Source organism: Passer domesticus, chromosome Z (genome assembly GCF_036417665.1).
Source record: "Passer domesticus isolate bPasDom1 chromosome Z, bPasDom1.hap1, whole genome shotgun sequence".
NCBI classification, from domain to species: domain Eukaryota; kingdom Metazoa; phylum Chordata; class Aves; order Passeriformes; family Passeridae; genus Passer; species Passer domesticus.
In genome coordinates, this window is record NC_087512.1 from 52,771,490 (window position 1) to 52,792,318 (window position 20,829).

A 20,829-nucleotide genomic window follows, 5' to 3' on the forward strand; every position below is an offset into this window, starting at 1 on the left:
GGGCTGCTGTGGTCTGCTTCCTTCTTTTGGCTCCTCCTTACCTGGGAAGCACTTACACAGTGTCTGGAAGGCAGAGTTGCCAACTCACGTCTGCAGAACAGCCTTAGCTAAATTACAGGAGGTTATGAGAAGGTTGCCTAATGCCCAGGCAAAGAGATGTGATTCATTGCAGCTAAGACAGTTAGGAGGAATAAAGATAAATAAAAGAAAAAGTTAAGGGGCAAGCAGATGTCATCACTTAGAGCTTCTGGGAAAGTCTTCGTACTTGCAGGAGTGCAACATTAGTTTGCTTTACAGAAATTAGCTTTTGCGTCATCATGCTTAGACATGTCTAAGACAGGGTATATTAGTGCTCTGTTTATAGCACAAGCTAAAATAACATCAACATTAATTTTAAACAGATTCACCTCTAATAGCTTTGGCTTGTCATTTGAAATTGTGTTTTGTACATGAGGAAGATTTTCTTAGGTGTTGCCTCAAGCCAAACTTATCCATGCATAAAGGTCAGCACTTTGAGTAAAGTGATACTTATAATTCACAAGTAGTGGTCTTTGAGGGACGTGGATGAGATTGTTGGTGACAGTCAAGCTATTAACTCAGTGTTACTGTGTTATTAAATCAGAGTAACGGTGGAGATCTGTTACTCTGTGTTGCTGATACAGCCAAGTGTTGATGTGCTGCTCAGGGACAGTTGCCTGGACAGAAGTTTAAGCCAAATATAACTAGGTTTTGATTATCTAAGTGAACAGTATAGTGAGGAAAAAGCTTTAAATGTCTGTGACATATATTATTTATGCCTGGGGATACAGGAGAACTTAAATAACTAAATGAGAAAATGTTCCATCTATAGAACACTAACTGCCTGTATGAATGATGTGGTCACTTCAGGTAAACCCAGAAGTTGTTACTGAGTCACAGAGTCACAGTATGGTCTGGGTTGGAAGGGACCTGCTAGTCCAAACTCTGTGCTGTTGCCAAGGGCATCTTTCACTAGACCAGGTTGCACAAAGCTGTCCCACCAACCTGGCTTTGAAGACTTCCAGTAATGGGGACATCCACAGCTTCTCTGGGCAATCTGACTACCCTTAGAGTAAGGAATTTCTTCCTTATGTCCAATCTAAATCTCTCCTCATTTAGTTTCAGACCATTGTTTGTTGTTCTGTCACTACAGGCAAAGGTAAAAAGCCTGTCTACATCTTTCTTATACGCTCCCTTTAAGTATTGAAAGGCTGCTTTAAGGTCTGCCTGTAGCCTTCTCTTCTCTAGACTGAACAACACCAAATCTTATGAACTCACCCCTCAAACCTGTAGAAGTCTCTTTGAAGAGAGTCCCTTCTCTCAAGCCTTTCAGTTTGGTGTCACCTGTAAACTTGCTGAAGCAATCATATACCATGAGAAAACAGTGATCAAAGCTTTTCAGATCATAAACAGGTTAGGGACATTGATCACACATCCTGTGTTTCTTTTCTTACTGAACAACTTTGAAGACAGTAAAAATAATCAGTGGCACAATTTACAAAAGACAGGAGATGATGATGCTGCACAGCTGGATTTATTTATGTTTTCAACTGATTAATTTAGTCCTGTCAGTGTTAGAATTTTCTGGAAAGTGACAACATAATTCAAATTGGAATGACTTAATGTGCCTCTCTTCTGGATGATCACAGTGAATCTGAATTCTTAATCTCTGAATCTGTGATAATTTTATTTTTTACAAATATTCCCACAAAACCAGGACATGCTAGATTGAAGGCATAACTAACAATAATTCTTAGTTACCTAGTAGATAAGAACAACCTTGAGGTGGAAACAGATACCACATTTAAATATGTGGGAGGTGTAGCAGAAGGTTAAAGTGTGAGTCCTGCTTTGCCAGGTCAGGACACTTCTGTCCCAGCAGTTGTCCCTGTTGTTCAGATTATTTATTGTACATTTTGCATGGTTAGCAGCTGTGAATTATCTGCTCTGGTACAAAGCCCTGTTGTAGCTTTGTGACCTCTTATGTGGAATCTGGGCTAAATCACTGTCCAGTAGCAGGAGTTGATGTATTCCAGTTTGTCAATACATCCACAGGGCACAAGAGGACAACTTTGACCCTACAGTGATTAAGAAAGAAAAGCTGAACCTACCTAGAGAAAGGCATAAGACACTCAGGCTTTTTGTCTTTGAAGTTAATGGTGAAGAACTACTTTCTCTTTTGTTTCCTAAGCATGTGATCAATTATTTAATCACTGGAATAATTTCAGTGTCAATTGGCAATATTTTTTAAGCCAAATTATAAAAGGGCTAAAGAATAATAATTTCTTGAAGGTTTTCTGAAAATCATTTGGCTGGCTGAAAGTGCTGTTTGCAGTACTTGTCATCCTGCCAAATGGAAAAAGCGTGGGAGGGAGCAATGATAGTGACTACACTTACTAGTGTATTCGTTCTTTTGCACAAATTTCTTTTCAGTCTGTTTAACGAGCTTGCAAGTAGCACTGCAGACTTCCAGCAGCAAGGTGCCTGTGTCACAAGGTACCTGTGTCCACAAGTGCGTGTGGACAGCATTTGTGTGTACAAGGTCTGTTGAGCTGCTTCAAACCCAGCACCTAAGTGAGTCTGCTGTTAAGAGCTACATAAGCTGAGATTTTTCCTTTCTGTTAAAATATTCTTGGGCACTTCCTGAACATGCACAAAAAGGCCTTTTCTTATTACTGATGTGTTTTGTCAGACTGGAGAATATTTCTGACAAGTTAGTACTGAAAGAGCATATTAGGCTTTAAATACATTAACTTTAGTTTTAAAAAGTACTGCATATCATAAATGATCTCTTCATTCACTCTTGTTTTCAAAGTAGAATTCAACAGCTGGCAACTGACATAGTCATCAGGGGGCTCTCTGCACCACCACTCCCCAAGAAATATAATGTCAAACTAAGTCAGTTTTTAATAAATATATCACTATGTGCAAGGAGGAGTGAATATTCAGTCTTACTCTACAACTGGAGTAAGCACAGTTTTGGCTCCTCATCCTTTTCAGTAGTCATTGATTTCCTGTGAATGCTAATAAGCAGTCAAAATCTGAATCTGCAATAAACATCTTGTTTTGTTCCATTCTGTCTGGGTGTATCCTTAGTTTTCCTGAGTGAATTCCAACACTAACTTGTAAGGCTAAAATTCCCTGTTGTGCTTTCTTCAGCAAGAAAACCAGTTCCTGCCCTTCCTGGCTTGTGGCCTCATTTCAGTTCCCAACATCAATTAACTGCTCCATGAGTTTTTTCAGTGCTGGTATTTGTGGCAGCATGCCACAAATCTGGACACTGAAACGGTCAGACTCCTAAAAACATGCAATTTGCCTTCTGGCACATTAAAATGTGTGATAGAATATAACAAAATCAATAAAAATAGTTAAATATAGCCTGAGAAGAGTCAAGAAAAATTAAACATATGCACTTCAGTTTGAGATGTATGTTGCAGAGAAAGCTTGCAGATCCACCTATCCTTTTCTTCCTTTTCTTCATAAAGGTTAAGGGGCTGCTGTGTGTACCATATTTAAGTGGTGTTACAGGAAATCCTAACACAACACAGTAGACTATTTGGAGAGAGCATCGTTGTAAAAGCTGAAATATCTCTAAAGTGATTTGTGAGCAGCAAGGCATTAGTGTGGCCTTGTTCCTATCAGGCTGTCTTGAGGCACTGCCAAAGTCGCATTTTCTGCATGCCCTTGCTGAACTCTCACCAAAGTCGCAGGGTATGATTTCCTTGGCTTTTTATCTGCTCTGGTTCTCGGCGTCTTGTTTCCTACAACCCACCAGAGGTCAGTGTAATGCCAAGAATGGCGAGCGCTATGGCCAGGACAGTAATGCCAAATTGCTGGGGTTATAGGAGCATAGCAGCGATCTGTCAACAGCGTGCCTTGTCTTTTGGCAGTACCAGCTGAATTAGGGAAAGGGTATGGAGCTGCCAGTGAGTCAGTGTGAAGTCACCTGTAGGTGGTGAGCTTGCCACCAGAAGCATGAAGCTGGCTATATCTTTGAAACAGTGTTAATGTCAATTAGCAGCTTTTCAGATGTTCTGGAGAGCCAAAGAATGGCCTAATCTTATTAAGCACTTGGCTCGATGGCTTCTTTTTTGGCAACACTTTTTCGTTGAATAAAGCCCCTCACTGGACTACAAGGACATGCCAGTTTCCTTCGAAAGTTATAATATTAATGGGAAACACTTTGGGACTCTTAGTGTAACTTTTTTCTGCTTTAGTTTTTGTTTGTTGTTACTGACTTTGTTTGCCACTGTATTTCCCTGTTCAGCTGATTTGTACAGGCCATTTGCAAGTTCCTCTCAGCTTCTGTTGGTAGCCTCAATTGCTAAGTATATTAAACTACAAAACCCACTAAAATACTGGCACCCTAAGAATTTTGTTAAACCTGTAAGAATTTTTTCTGTTCAGAAATTTTTGTAGCCATTCTGTATCACAGATCTTTTCGTCTCGTGCATGGCATTTGAAGCTGGCTTGCCAGAGTGTTTTCCTACCTGTTCTGTGGTTTTTATCACTACTAACAAGACAATACGCTAGGTTATCCTGGACATAACAAATATTTTGAGCAATTGTCTTTTCCTCTGTGATGTGAATCCAGCAATTGGCTCTTTATTTTGTGGTAGTTCTAGGACTGAGTATTTGGTAGAATAAGTACTCAGGCTCAGGTAAATCAGTTAGGAAATCAGATTTTCATGCACCTGAGCATCCCCAAAAGAAGACTCATTTACTAATGTGTAAATTGGGCATCAGTGGCAAATAACAGACTGCTCCCTTACGTATACTTTTAGGATAACATTTTCTATTATTATGTAAATAATTCTCACAATTCTTGAAAAAGCCACAGAAAATCAATATGGGAATTGCTTGGTGCAGAGATCTGCCCAGCAGCATATAGTTATTTACTCTTGAATTAAGAAGAAAACTTGAAACTGGTGCAGGAAAATGACACATTAGTCCTTATCATAATGTCCACAGTTCTTCTCCTCAGCAGATATGAGCTGCTCAGCTGCTCAGTGGGGATGGTGGATGAACCTGCCCCAGATTCTGATTGTGAGGATTTCCCCATTGTTAAGTCAAACAATTTTAATTTTTGAGTTGGTGGTCTGATTATTTTCAAAGAAAGATGTTTCTGTATGTGTATTGGCACTGTCTTGCACTCTATATGTATACACTACACTTGTTTTGGAAAAGTTAACTCTAATTCCTGATACATTCAAATAGTCTAGAAATAACTTTTATTTTCAAAACATTTGTTAGTGTAACCATACAATTATGTGTACTCTTACCTTATTCTTACCATCATTGCTGTTATATGTATATATATAATTTGTGCTGTTCAGAACATGAAATAAATATAGGTTAGGATGTTTTAGAAGGAATATATATAGATGATTTAAACTTACATGCAGATTCCGAGAAGTCCCACAGGCTATAGGAAGACCACATACCATTGCAAAATCACAGTCTTAAGCAGGAAGGGAATTAATTTGCAATCGAAAGTGCTTAGCCAGGATGGGGACCACCTGCACATATGTGAGATCAAGATAGGACCATCGAGAGAACTGCCTCCAAATGCGGCTATTGCTGTCTGCCCGGAATTGTATTGTAAAACACTACCTGCAGAAAGGAGTCCACATGAATATGTGGAGTCCACATGCCTGACCTGTGTTCATCAGTGGACAGGAACTGAATTCTTCAGTTCAGCTCAAAGAAAGAAGGCAGCATGAATATGATTTACTATGAAAAGAACAAGAGGAGACCCTACCTCGGGCCAGAAGAACAGTATAAAAACAGACAGCAAACAGACTGTACCAGACTGCAGTTGTGAACTGTGGGGGATTCGGTGCTATAGAGCCCGAATCTGTTCACTCAGCTCCGATCCCAGGGGTCGGTGCTGCCCTTGATTGTCAGCTGTCAGGACTGTTTATTGGTCACAAATAAATATTATTTTTATTTTTATTAAATTTTATTTTTATTAAATTTTATTTTAATTTTATTAAATTTTATTAAATGTTTTTATCTATAACATTGCTAAGGGTTTGAATTTGTTGTTGAGAAGTTCAGTCAAGGTGGGCATGGAGTAAAAATGGTGACTATTTGTTTATCTGAATTACCACCATGTAGTAGTGGTAGTGCTGGTAGTTTTTTAGGGTGGTTTGTGAAAGTAGTTTTTTCCTTTCCACGAGAAGTTGTCTTATTATGGCATTTTGTACGTTGGCCAGGAGTAGCGTGCTCAATTAATTTGACACTGGGCACTTTTGAATATGGCTTCCAGGATTAGTTTGAATAATTTCTTAAGTTTCTTGGAATAAGGTTCTTTTAGTCCTGTGGAAATGGACAGAACAATAGTGAAAAAGAGTACAATATCCTTGCTTTTCTTTAGGGTGTGTTCTCCTTCTAGAGTCTCTTGGACAGGTCCCAGGCTCTCTCCTTGTTCCCTGTTCTTTAATTTCTTGTGGAAAGGAGTAGAAGAGATTCAAAATTTGTTGTACAGAAAAGGGCTTGTTTATTCTTGTCCAGATAATCAGGAGCTGTCACCTAGGTACTTAAATTACCAATACGTTTTCTTTGTAAAAAAGTTCTGTAGCTGCAACTCCTCTGGCTTTGTAAGAATGGAGCCCATATCTGTGTTGCAGAGTGATGCATCACTGTTCTGGCTTTTAGTTCTATATAAGTTTAAGTAGCTGTAACAATTCCCTGTGCACTGACTGTGTTGGCAGCATTTATCACTCTGAAAAGGGTGCTGGCATATCATTACTGTAAGTGCTGCTGTCTGTATGCAAATGGCATATCTTGAAAATCATTGTGTCTCTGGGTTACTGGGAAGCAGGAGAACTGGAAGGAGAGAGATATGCTGACAAACACACAAAGTTTCTGGTGAGAAGAGTGTTTAAAAATGGTCACCTCCAAAAATGTTAACCACTGACATCTTTTATTTGGTCTTTTCTGTAGTGATCTGACATTTCTGTGTCCCTGCTAGAAGTTCCTAGTCCTGATGTGCTTAGAAATTACCTAGTTTGGACTAATAAAGAAAAAGTTATGCCCTTTTAAGGGTATTTTGACACATATCTATGTTTTCCCATGGCCATATTTTCTAGTCGGTGAGCAGTGTTGTTTTATCTAATGGTGGCAGTGAGTGCTACTTATCCCCTAAGCAGAAAAGCAGTTGTGAATATAGTATAGTTCTGTTCTGCTTCAATGGTAGACCTGAGGCTTCCTAGAAACATGGAATAATTAGTGACAAATCTTGAGGGATCCTTTGAAGTGAGGCAGCTAGCTGCAAGCTAGGTGAAGATTATGTGACAATTCATGCACCTTGTGACTTGCTTAGATAGAGTCCTCAGGAAAAAGGGCACCTGGAAAGAAACTGCAGGCCAGAAAAATTGGCTAGGCTTGATGCAAACTGACCACAGAACTGGAAATCAGTTCAATCCATGTGTTTTTCTGCCTTCTTTCCCCATCTACTTCTTCTGCTATGCACTTGTATAGTATTATTTGATGACCATTGATCTTTTGCATGGTTCAGATATTTTTAATATAACCTTTCTGAGTAGGATTAAAATTCCAGGAGATTCTTCTTTTGAAATGACAGCATATCAGTATGATTCAGAGAATGAAATACTCAGTTGTGAGACAGTGCTCATAGTTGAGAAATAATGCTATCTGCTAGTGCAAAAATGCAGAATTAACATTATTTTACACTAATGCTGCTCATTAACCCTCAACATTGTAGTTTCACTGGAAAATGTGTTGGCTTGACATAGGGTAAGATAATCAGAGCTTTTCTTTCATTTTGTGATTGCACACATCCTCTTTAATTAGGAAATTGCAGAGTAGAAGATCCTTTCAGGCTGCAATATGAAAAATATCAGTATTAATCTACAATATTTGTCCCACTCACTATGAGCAATTATGAATGATGAATTATAAATCATAAATTATACACAGTGGTATTCATTTGTACTGCAGCACAAATAGGTTTGCAATTCTTGTCCCATGCATAAGAAAACCCCCATAGCTTTATTCACCATGAAAATGGGATACAAGTTTTCACTTCTCCTGGAGAGCTATTGGCTTTAACTTAGACTAGAACATCTGCTGGTCACAGGTGTTCATTCCCTAGGAGAAATTTGTGTTCAGGGTCCACTGAGGACATACCCGGCTGCAATGGCAGGGATGCACATTGGTTGCAGATCCGGCTGGGCCAGATGAGGCACTGGATACCTCACATACGTGTTCCTCCTGTAGACTTGCCTTCTCGCTGGGGTAAATGCAATGCCAAACTATGGAAAGGGTAGAGTGAGGCTTTGGTAGCAAGCTTTCTATTGACCCTTATAGATAGTACTTGGTTGTTCTTGTTAGCAATGAAGGTGCAGGGCGGGTTTTTCCTCCTGTCAGTGGTGGGGTAATTAAAACAGGGCTCTAGGGAACACGGCATGGCTATGAGAGCATGGCATGGTAGTTTGTGTGACAGTTCTCACAGGCGGGGTTGCAGGTTTCCTCCTGCTAGTGAGGTTTTTTGTTTATTGGTAGGGTTTTTTTTTTGTTTTGTTTTGTTTTGTTTTGTTTTGTGGTGTTTTTTTTTGGTTTTTTGTTAGTAATGGTTTTTACACGATCAAATACTGCAATTAGTAATAGTGTTTGTAGCCAAGTAGGACCCTCCAGAAAGGATGAGTCTGTCCAGACCCATTACTGTGCAGAGTGTTTGAGCTTAGGGGTTCTAGGGGGCATTCAGGGGAAGCCTGCCTGCAGTGTGAACAGGTGAACGATCTCCTTTCGCTGGTGGCCAAGCTTAAGGAGGAAGTTGAAAGACTAAGGAGTATCAGGGAAAGTGAAAGGGAAATAGACAGGTGGAGTTCAGCCCTTCCATCCTTGAGGCAGACCCATCAGGAGTCAGAAGACTCCCATGTCTCCTACTGTCAATAGGAGCCAATAGGAGGACACCTGGTGGATGAAGGGGAGTGAAAATGAGTCCCTACTTGGGGAGGTAATAAAAACTCCTCCCGACCATCACCTACGCAGGTGCCACTTCAGAATAGGTATGAGGCCCTGGGTCTAGGGGGTCCACCAGAGGATGTAGAAGAAAATGATCTGCTTGGAGACACTCCCAATTACACTTTGTCTGTTGAACAGAACACCACTTCTGACATCAAAAACTAAAGAAGGGTAGTCATAGTAGGTGACTCCCTTCTGAAAGGAACAAAGATCTGTCAGCTGAACCAAACCCACAGGGAGGTCTGCTGCCTCCCTGGGGCCTGGATAGGGTATATTACCTAGAGACTCCCTGGGCTGATTTGACCCTCTGATTATTATCTGCTGCTGATAATCCAGGCTGGCAGTGATGAGATTGAAAAGAGGAGTGTCAGGGCAATTGAAAGGGATTTTAGGGCACTGGGTCAGATGGTTGATACGGCAGGAGCACAGGTAGTGTTCTGCTCAGTCCCTTTGGTGCTGGAGAAAAATATTGAAAAGAACAGGAGAACCCATGTTGCTAACAAGTGGCTCAAGGGTTGGTGTCATCAGCAGAATTTTGGGTTCTTTGATCATGGGGAAACTTTTTTGGCACCTGGCCTGCTGGAACTGGATAGTCTCAATCTTTCTGTTAAGGGCAGAATGATTTTAGCTCATGAACTAGTAGAACTATTTGAGAGGGCTTTAAACTAGGTCAGAAGGGGGAAGGGGATGCATCTGGGCTGTCTGGAAGCAGGCCCAAGGGTGGTAAACCTGAGACAGGAGTGAAATCAACAGCCCAGCTGAGGTGCATGTATGCTAATGCATAACAAACAAAAATAGCTGGAGGCCATGGTGCAACAGCAGAGCTATGATGTAGTCACATCACAGAAACATGGTGGGATGACTCGCATAGTTAGAGTACTGCACTGGATGGCTATAAACTCCTCAGAAGAGACAGGAAAGGGAGAAGAGGTGGAGGGGTAGCCTCTTTTATTAGGGAGGCTTTTGATGCCGTGGGCATTGAAATGAATGACAATGAAATTGAGTCCCTATGGGTAAGAATTAAGGGGAAGGCCAACAAGGGTGACATCCTACTGGGAGTCTGTTATCGTCCACCCAACTAGGAAGAGGAGGAGGACACTCATTCTGTAAGCAGCTGGAGAATGTTTCAGGATCACCAGCCCTTGTTCTTGTAGGTGATTTTAACTTTCCAGACATCTGCTGTGAACTTAATGCAACAGAGAAGGGGCAATACAGAAAGTTTTCAGAGTGTGTGGAGGACAACTTTGTGTCGCAGCTACTGGGTGGGCCCACCAGGGGAGAGATTATGTTAGACCTGTTATTTGCAAATAAAGATGGGTTGGTGGGAGATGTGGTGGGTTGGAGGCCCCTTGGGGCAAAGTGATAATGAAATTATAGAATTCTCAATGTTTGGTGAAATCAGGAAGAACATCAAACATCAAGACTTTTATATTTCTGGAGGGCAGACTTTTACCTGTTTAGGAGACTTATTCAGCGAGTTGCTTTGGAAGTAGCCCTTAAAAATGAAGGAGTCAGGGAAAGGTGGGCGTGCTTCAACACAGATACCTTGAAGGCACTGGAACAGGCTGTCCCTGTGTGCTGAAGGATGAGTCGACGAGGAAAGTGTTCAGCCTGGATGGGTAATGAGGTTTTGAAGGAGCTTAGGAATAAAAACAGGATGTATCATCTTTGGAAGGAGGGTCAGGTTTCTCAGGAAGTATTTAAGGATGTTGCTGGGGCATGTAGGAAAAAAAATTAGGGAGGCCAAAGCTCAGTTTGAACTTAATTTGGCAACTTTTGTAAAGGATAACAGAAAATGTTTTTACAAATATATTAATGGTAAAATGTAGGGTACCAACCTTTGTTCACTCTTGGATGCGAGAAGGAACTTCGTAACTGCACATGTGGAGAAGACAGAAGTGCTTCTATGCCTTCCTTAGTGGGAAGATGGTTTGTCCTCAGGATAACTGTCCTCCTGGGTTGGCACATGGTGCCAGGGAGCAGAATGGTCCCCCTGTTATCCATGAGGAGGCAGTCAGAGAACTGCTGACCCACTTGGATGTTCATAAATCTATGGAAGCAGATGGGATCCATCCCAGGGTGATGAGGGAGCTGGCAGATGAGTTTGCCAAGCCACTCTCCATCATTTACCAATAGTCTTGGCTCACTGGTGAGGTCCCAGATGGCTGGAAGCTGGCCAATATGACACCCATTCACAAAAAGAGTAGGCAGGAGGATCCAAGTAGTTACAGGCCAGTTAGCCTGATCTGAGTACCTGGTAAGGTAAACTCTCAGCATGGGTTTAGGAGGGGTTGGTAGTGTTTGACCAACCTGATCTCCTTTTATGACCAAGTGGCCTGCCTGGTGGATGCAGGAAAGGCTGTGAATGTTGCCTTGACTCCAGCAAGGCCTTTGACACTGTCTCCACAGCACACTCCTAGATAAGCTGGCAGCCCGTGGCTTGGACAGGAGCACTCTGTGCTGGGTTCAGAACTGGCTGCATGGCCGGCCCAGAGAGTGGTGGTGAATGGTGATGCATCCAGCTGGCAGCCAGGCACCAGTGGTGTCCCTCAGGGCTCTGTGCTGGGGCCAGTTCTGTTTAATATTTTTATTGATGACATGGATGAGGGGATTGAGTCTTTCATTAGTAAATTTGCAGATGACACTAAGCTGGGAGTGTGTGTTGATCTGTTGGAGGGTAGGAGGGCTCTGCAGAGAGACCTGGAATGGTTGGATGGATAGGCAGAGTCCAACAGGATGAAGTTTAACAAGTCCAAGTGCCGAGTCCTGCATTTTTGCCACATTAACCCCCTGCAACATCACAGGCTGGGGATGGTGGCTGGACAGTGCCCAGGCAGAAAGGGACCTGGGGGTACTGGTTGACAACAAACTGAACGTGAGCCACCAGTGTGCCCTGGTGGCTAAAAAGACCAATGGCATCCTGGCCTGGATCAGGAATAGTGTGGCCAGTAGGAGCAGGGAGGTCATCCTACCCCTGTACTCAGCACTGGTGAGGCCACACCGTGGGTTCTGTGTCCAGTTCTGGACCCCTCAGTTTGGGAAGGACATCGAGACACTTGAGTGTGTCCAGAGGAGGGCAACAAGGCTGGAGAGGGGCTTGGAGCACTGAAGCCCTATGAGGAATGACTGAGGGAGCTGGGGCTGTTCAGCCCAGAGAAAAGGAGACTCAGGGGTGACCTTATCACTCTCTTCAACTTCCTGAAGGGTGGTTGTAGTCAGGTGGGGGTTGATGTCTTTATCCAGGCAGCAAGTGACAGAACTAGAGGACACAGTCTCAAGCTGCATCAAGGGAAATGTAGGTTGGATATTAGGATAAATTGTGGATAAAAAGTTTTTACAGAAAGGGTGATAAAGTACTGGAATGGTCTGCTTGGGGAGGTGGTGGAGTCCCCATCCCTGGATATGTTTAAAAAAAGAGTGCATGTGGCACTCAATGCCATGGTTTAGTTGAGGTGTTAGGGCTGGGTTGGACTTGATGATCTTAAAGGTCTCTTCCAACCTAGTGATTCTGTGTGAAAATACTGGGTTTTTTCCTCGTGGTTGTTCTGAAATATTGAGCTCTCCCTTTCTAAGGGAGAGATAGATTTCAAAGCCAAGGCAGCATGGGATCACCATAGTACTCTCAGGATTGTGAAGCCTATGAGTGGATGCCTCTGTGGATCTGATCCCAGAGCATCCAAGTCTTGGTTCTGTACTGCAATATACCTGTACATATGACTCAATACGGGCATGAAGTTGGAAGCCTTTCAGAGCACCCTGAAATCCATTTGAAAACAGTTTTCAAACATAGATGTCACTATTTCACTGTGCTCATTGTCTATTTGTTGCTGTGTAGTGCTGGCTTTGCTTACCAATATATGCTTGCTGTTTCACTCAAACTTCTAAATGGAAGACTCTGCCGCTACCTGGCCAGGTTTAAATTTGTCATTTAGGTGCCTGGAATAAATGCAGCTTTCCAAATTCAACATGCAATTTCCTAGTGTTTAACATCTCAACTAGTTAAAATCCAGAATACATTCAGCTTCTCTGGAAGTTGCCTTTAGACTGGCAACCAGATATAATTTTGTCTAAAATTTCATTTACTTAGAGCTTAAAAACTGCTCTGTGTCAGGAAGTGACTACAGGAAAGGCTTTTGTTTCTCTACAGATCTGCTCACTGGATTCAGGAGGACAGGATAAACAAGCATTAACCACCTTTTCCTCTTGTTACCCTTAGAGTTCACTCATCTAAAAGGAACACACTGAGTCTTCTTTTTGTATATTCTTCATGAAGTTGCTTACTGAATGACAACTTTTGTATGTCCTTTGAGAACAATGGGTTTCCCTGTTCCTGCTGAATGTTCTCACGATCATACACAAACAGGAATTAACTCATCTTGACTTGCAAATCCCATGCTAAATTTAGGCTTGTCAGAAAGTATTTCATTTTAATTTGAACATACTGATATGAAGGTTCCAGAAGAATAAGAAATACAGAATGGCCAAAAGACCTGCCTAAGAGACATCAGCATATTAGTTAAAAAAAAAGTTTTTGTTTTAATATGAAGGTAGAGAATACAAGTTGGAGTGTCTTAGTTACAACTGACACACTTCAGCTGGGAATGCTTTTATCAGCCACAGATGCCAGTTGTGCTTCTTTGTGACATGTTTGAACCCTGTATGTTGTCTTAGTGTACTTCTCAGGTTCCTCCTGCTGCATTCAGTCTGTCATCCTGGCAGTTGTGAACTCATCGTGTCCTTTCTTCCTACCAACAGAGTTTGGCACATGTGTCACTGGGAGTGGTGTGAGAGAAGCATATGGTATTGCTGCAAATGAGGAGAGATTCCTTGTGGAAACATGAGTACTGGAAATTTTACGTCGCCTGGAAGCTTTTTTGTGCTTGACAATTGTTATTTTTGCTTTATTGAAATGGACATGTCTGTCCATAAGCAGGCACCTTGCCACTGCAACAGATGGGTAGGAACATAAGTAGCCAGGAGAATAGATCTGTATACCTCTCAAATGTGTAATGGTCTGACTTTCAGAAAGCTCTCACTGTAGTTCTTCATAGGGAACTTCCTTGGCATATGGCTAAAAGTGAGATAGTCTGTTATTACTCAATTACTTAAAAAACCCCAAACTATCAAATGTAATGCACTGTGTTTCACTCTCTAATGAATAGGAAGCCGAATATCCTGAGATAACAAAAATCTTCAGATTTCTCTGTTTATATGAAGAAAAGATTCTAAGAACAACAAGGCTTGAAACCTCTATCTGTGTGTGCTAATATGTGGTAAACACTAGTTGGTAGTCCTGTGTTCCATGAAGTGTTTACGACCCGGAAGCAGACAATGGGTAACTGGTGCTTGAGCAATCAAGCAGCTGGAACGCAGGCATAACTAACACAGAGACTGGATATTACAGTGACTATAGTATTATGTTTTCTTCATTCTTGGTTAGCATTATAGATTTTACACTTAAAATAATTATTTTTAGAAACTTTCCTCCAATAGATGAAAACTACTGACTCTTCAGAAGCAAAAGCTGTCACGGAAAGAAATAACACAGACAACTCAGGTGTTAGATGTGTTTGGCAGCACATTAACCAGCTGGGAGCTGGGTGTTAGCAGCTGCATGTTCTATTTCTTGCCTTTGTGAGGGTGTTCTCTAAAGGACACAACCCTAAGAGGCCTGCTTCTTAGTTCTGCTACCCACGGAACACCCTGTAATACTTACACTTTCAGGTAATAAGAAAATCAGTATTTTCAAAACAAAAATTGATCCAATGAGAAATATAAAATAGGATCTTTCCTCAGGACTGCTGGTTTATGGGACTGGTCAGATCTACGTGTGGAACATTAGAAAACGTTAAAACAGAACAATTAATAATATTCAATCATAACAAAATAGAACATTCTTTAGTGTTGTAAGGGAATAGAAGGTTGTTTGTAAGTCTTGGCTTTCTACTTCCATGCACTTCTAGAGGAAGGTATCACCTTCACTCAAGCAGACAAGGTGTTGTTAAATGGGGGCATTCAAGTATGAGCACTAATGTAGCTTTAGCAGCATGCAGCGCTGCAGAACCCAGCTGCACAAGGGTTTATTTCTGGGGCAGACTGAACAGAATCCTACATTGCTGTCATTGTAGTTACTCTGGGAAAGCTTGCCTTGGTCACCTCCAGGAAAACTTAGCATGGTAGAGATAACACTGCCTACTGCACAGAGCCCCGAAAGTGGGTATTAGATAATCCACGTGCCCTTGAAATGGAGGCATCAGTGTGTGTGTGAGCCCTGCAAATTGATAAGCATTGATACTGAAGCCTAGCCAAACATGTTCTCTGCCACAGCCTAATGCTCATTCTGGAGATGCTTTTCCAAATCCTAAATTGCTCCTGGAAAGGGTTTCCTATTTTTGAATCTAATCTCCTTTTTCCTTCCTTACAGATAAACCAAGTAACATGCAGGGTCCAAATTGCAACCACTTGTTAAGTCTAGGCTTTTTTCATATATCCCAGTATATACCTCTTCATTTCCAGTAGTGCTCAGAAGACCACTCAGTAGACTCAGAAAATAATGGAACCCTACTGTCCCAGATGTGAATAAAAACCTTAAAATTATCATTTTCAGCTTTGAGAACTTGTTTTCTGAAAACCTGATCTGTAGTGAAGAGCTAGTGAAAACAATGTTATAAAGATTACCTGAGTTCCTGCAGGGCAGCAGTACTGTGCTTAAGGTTAAATGCATATAAATACAAGATCTGGGCCTAAGAAAGTAACTGATTTGAAAATAGAAGGATACAATTAATTCTGGATTTTAAAGGTAAACTGAAAACATGTCCACATACTTTTATGTCCTTTATATTACTGTTACATAGCTGTTTAAAAATTGAAAGCAAAAGCAGATTTCAGTTTGCCTGGGAGTGAAAAGCACTTAGATATAAGACAGGTTTGTTACTGAAAGAAAAATTAAATACTCAAATATGGATTTTAAAGTAGACAATAAAGTAGCTTCTAAAAAAGGAATATAAGCTATGTGACTGGAAGAAAGATTGCATAATGCAGGCAAAAAAGCTGTTTCTGACCATCTCCAGAAAAATGCACTTGAAAACAGATAGGACCAAGACATAATTTTATTAGTTCTTGAGCATCTTTCCTGTCTCTCTCTGAGTTGTTGTTTTTGTTTTTTTGGTTGGTTTGATTTGGTTTGTTTATGTAAAGCAATGCATCTGAGCTAACATTGAAGCCATAACTCGAGGAATTTTAGAGGAATAGCTGTATTTTAGGCCTAGGTTAAAAAAAAGTCAGAGAAAGTACTCCTGCTAATCAAGGAATATTTTTGAACTTATGTCACTCTGCCTATGGGATAACTTCACTGAACTCAGATTCAAAGCTGTGTATTTGCACAAATATTAAGTCATCTCAGAAACTATGCATTTGTTTATTATAATTACCTGAAATTAGAAAGATAAACAGTTATGTTAAATATGGGCCATGGCAGGTCAGGATTGCAGAAAACTTAATTTATTCAGCTCAAAAAGCAAGGATTAGCCACTTAAAATTCCATGTGATTAAGATGACTCATTCTTGGCAGTAACATACTACACCAGAGTGGAAAATCATCTTGATTTGTAATACTAAACAGAAGCTCATATATACCATAATAAGATAAGAATGAGTGTATGAGAAAGACTTATGTATATTGGTTCAAGTGAATTGAAAATTTGGACACATGTTTTTGCTTGCTCTGAAATGATGTGGGAGAAGTTCAGAAACACTTGCTGTGCTGTATCATAAACCAAACTGTATTTTTGCATCACAAAATAGTGTTATTGCATGTACCTTTTTATGCAATATCATTCCATCATGGTATGTTTTGATTTAAGTGAAACATTGCACAACTTCACAAATGGAGCTGTGATCTAAGAAGAAGAAAAAGGCACAACTCCATGAAATTAATTTTAATGGACAAGTACCTTCTTGGTCATATATGCTAACAGATAGTGAAGATACTGAAGATGATACGGAGGGCTTGATATTAATACATACACATATATATATATTTGGGAAAATTCATAGTGTGGGGGAGTAATGGAGTTTTTCCTGTAGTGGTGGAATCCTTAAAACTGAGTTTCTACCTTCTTTTTGTTTTTGTCTCTATGCAGACACCTACAGCTTTGAATATATTTTTAAAGTAGTTTGTGAAATGATATTGTTTTCTTTTAATATAAGATTTACTGTATTCAGAGTAGAAGAGAATAAAATTAAAAATGTGCAGAGCCAGACCTCTTAACTTTTATGCTGAAGACAGCTTTTATTTAGACAGAATTTCCAAACAGTAGTGATGCCAAAGCTTGCTGACTTTTTTGCTACACTTCACTATGGTTCGTGGAATTATTTTCCCAAAATGGAGCTAGTGGGACTGTTCACTGAAGTTTAGTTGTGTGATTTCTGTACAGATAAGACGCCAAAATCAAGCCTTTGTCTAAAGGAAGATAGTCATCATATATTTATCTCATTAAGGTCTTGATAAAAAAGGTCACTTGCAGGAGGTCTATTGTAAAATGTGGCACATACAGGAAATGTATATTAAAAACTGTACTTGTAATTCTCTGGATTTTTAATATTGGTAAACACACCCTTGGAATTTTTTTAAAAAATTGTATAATTCCATAAAATACAAATACATTGCGTTATGGAAAAGAGAATATCATTCTTGTTTGGATCTGTCATGCTTGTATGGTGCTGCAATATTGAGGTGTTTTTCAGGTAAAACCTAAACAGACAGACTGGCCCATGCTTCATTCCATGTCTCCTACATACATATTTGTATGAAGGCAGGATTAGTAATCTGTCTGGCCCCTACAATTTATCTGGTGACTGTGATCATGATAATGTGCAGTTCCTGTTAATTTATCACCTACGAGATTTATTCCAAATTTTGAAGCCTCTAAACACAACAAATGATTACAGGAAGAAGAGAGCATGAAAAGAAAACATTTTCTTCACTTTTCTCAAAATTAGTTGTGCATTAGTGTTTTATTTCAAAAATAGCCTATGTTAATGAGCCATTATTAATGTAATTTAATCCAGTATTTGTTCTAGCTTTGGATTTTTTTAAGCAAAGATTTACCTTAAAACTGCAATGTTTAATATATGTGACAATTCTAATATCTTAAAAGACTCAAATCCATAACTTTTTTAAGGAAAGGGAGCTTGTATAATTTATTGATGGCTTTAAAATTTCTCTAGTAATTTAAATACAAGATAGACAAGAATAAACTCGGTAAGAGAAAAGCATCTGCAGATGCTATAGAGCATTGTCCTATTTTAGTGCTCACAAATCCTGTCTTTATACATATGGTGTGTGTAGGATATAAAAGTAAGATGACATGAGGAATTACATAAGACCTCAGCTAGTGTTTTTTTAGTAATATTTAGTATTATTCATAATACTATTTCTTTCCCAAAAATTACCATTGATACAACTGTGTATGTGATAGAAGAAAACTGATGGGCTTGCCTTTAAAAGCATAGAATTGGCTATTCAGGATTCAATTGTTCTCTGTGTTTTCTTAATACTGTTTTCTTTTGTTGACATCAGTCAACATAGTTCTGAATTGGGATTTCATCTCACTCTTGTGACTTTGACTCATGTGAGTGAATCAGCCATTCTAAACATCACTTTAGGAATCCTGTGTATAGACTATCAAGTGCAGTACTTCTGTGGTAAAAATATGATGTGACAAATATACATTTTATCTGAGATTCTAGCATCTTAATATCTCTGGGAGAAGGACAAAAGATAACAGAAACTTGTTAAGTGTACTTAAAAGTGCATTATTTCACAAGTAAGTGACAGGCAATGGTCAAATATATTCCTCAGGCAAACACTCTGAAACACTTCAAATGAGCATTTCTCTGCAACAGATTGAAGTAGTTCCTGGTGACAATCTTTTGTGAGTAAATATTATTAGCACAATGTGACAGAAAACAGATTACCTATGCAGGTACAGAAAGCAAAGGAGTAGGGCTATGCACAAGACCTTTGTCATAGAGGAAAATTTTACTGACAAATAGAGGGCAGAAATGTTTACACATGAGCTGTATTTTCAGTAACTCAGTGGGATGAGAAGTCTCAGTACAATTGGTGGGAGATGTGGAGTGATGCTCCAGGGCAATGAACAGAGTACTTTTCTGGGAAGAGCTGCCAGTGTTCTTCACCTTGCAGATCCTCTAAAAAGCACTCTGGTATGTGTGCCTTTTATTCTCAGCCTTAGCCTGTTGAGACTAGGCCTGGTTTTTACAGTTAGAAATAATGCATGAAACCTCAGATTGAACCAGTGACCATGGCCAGTCTTTTCAAATGTGAACTCAGATGAAGAGCTCTGTTCATGGGATTTGATGTAGCTGATGCTTAAATTTGGGCAGCTCTAAATCACATGATAAGCTTCAAAATTTGTGACAAGCAGAATGAACACCTGAAACTGACATACTGGCTGTGAGTGCCATTTTTATGGACAGACACAAAAAGTGAATACATTTCCTCTGACTACACTTAAAGTTTCCTGGAACTGGGCCAGCTTTGGCCTGAAGATCATATAGCTTCATTACCACGACTCTGAGCCTGAGTTAATAAGCTGTGTTGAGCAAGATCATGTGTCTCTGCACCTGTCTCCAGACCTCCTTGAGGTAGTAGAAAAATATATGTATCCTTTGCTAAAAGCTGAACACTTCTTTTGTGATAATTGCAAATTCTGTCTTTTAAACCTGCCCTATTAATTCTATAGAGTTTTCAAATTGATGAACCCTGAGAATGGAGCTTGTGTAATAAGAATTTATCTTGAAAAAGAAATCCAGCTAATTTATTTATGTGGTAATCCTCCTTGCTTCATTTTAAAAAATCTTGTTATCCTCAAAAGTTGGGGATGTATTGAATCCTTGAATACAAAGTTACCCCCAAATAATAATTTGATTTAAGGTAGTTTGATGACATCACAGTCACTGGAAGGTATTTCACCATAATTTTTTTCCTTCTATTTAACACTCCACTCACATGAGAAACTTGCTCTTTCTACTGCTGGTTATTCAGATAGTGATACTTTGAAGTTAACAGGAGTTTGAGTTACTGTGCAGTTTTTAGGATGAAACCTAGTAAATGTGGAGACACTTCAGTTGCAAGCAAAACTTGTTCATATTTGAAATAAATTTGACTAGCCTCATTTATGGTAATTAAATGTTTTGTAAGCATAGGCTTTCAGTATGTGCCACTATTGCTAGCAGTCAGGAGTTTAAATTGAAATAATTACCATCACATCACCGTTGTGAACTCTTTTGTAGTGCACACTCAGGTATTTTGTAAAATGAATGTAATAAGCATGTATTTTCTTTCTCTTTACTAGGGATCTTGCTTGATAAGCTCCAATAAAATGTAGAGTACATTTGAATCATACTTTGGTACTACTTCAAAACTGCTATTCATGAGTAAAGAAAAGTTGTCATGGAAACTTGAACTGCGAGATGCAAGACAATAATTTTATTCAAATCCTTTATTCAATGAATATGTTCCCTTGCTGTTAATTAAGTGTGAATTACTTATGGTTTCCTTGTATTTTTCTGTTATTTGAAATAAGTTGCTAAGCAATTTCTGTTAATGCAATTTCTGAGTACTTCTTTGCACATATTTAATATATGACATTGAAAGAGTTTATTAGTTTTGGTTGAGAAAAGTAGTCACTTGATAGGGTGTGTTGCTTTTCCCAATGCATCAGACATATTTCCTTTAAAATATATCCTTTTTTTTCTTGAGTTCATGGGTTTGATCTGAAAACTTATATTTTTTGG

At 39.6% G+C, this 20,829-nt stretch overlaps 1 long non-coding RNA gene across 1 annotated transcript in view; it reads left to right on the forward strand.

Annotated features, from left to right (window-relative positions):
- LOC135291409 (uncharacterized) overlaps positions 1 to 20,829 on the forward strand; it is a 30,877-nt gene that overhangs the window by 1,124 nt on the left and 8,924 nt on the right. The gene's annotated exons all lie outside the window — the stretch shown is intronic.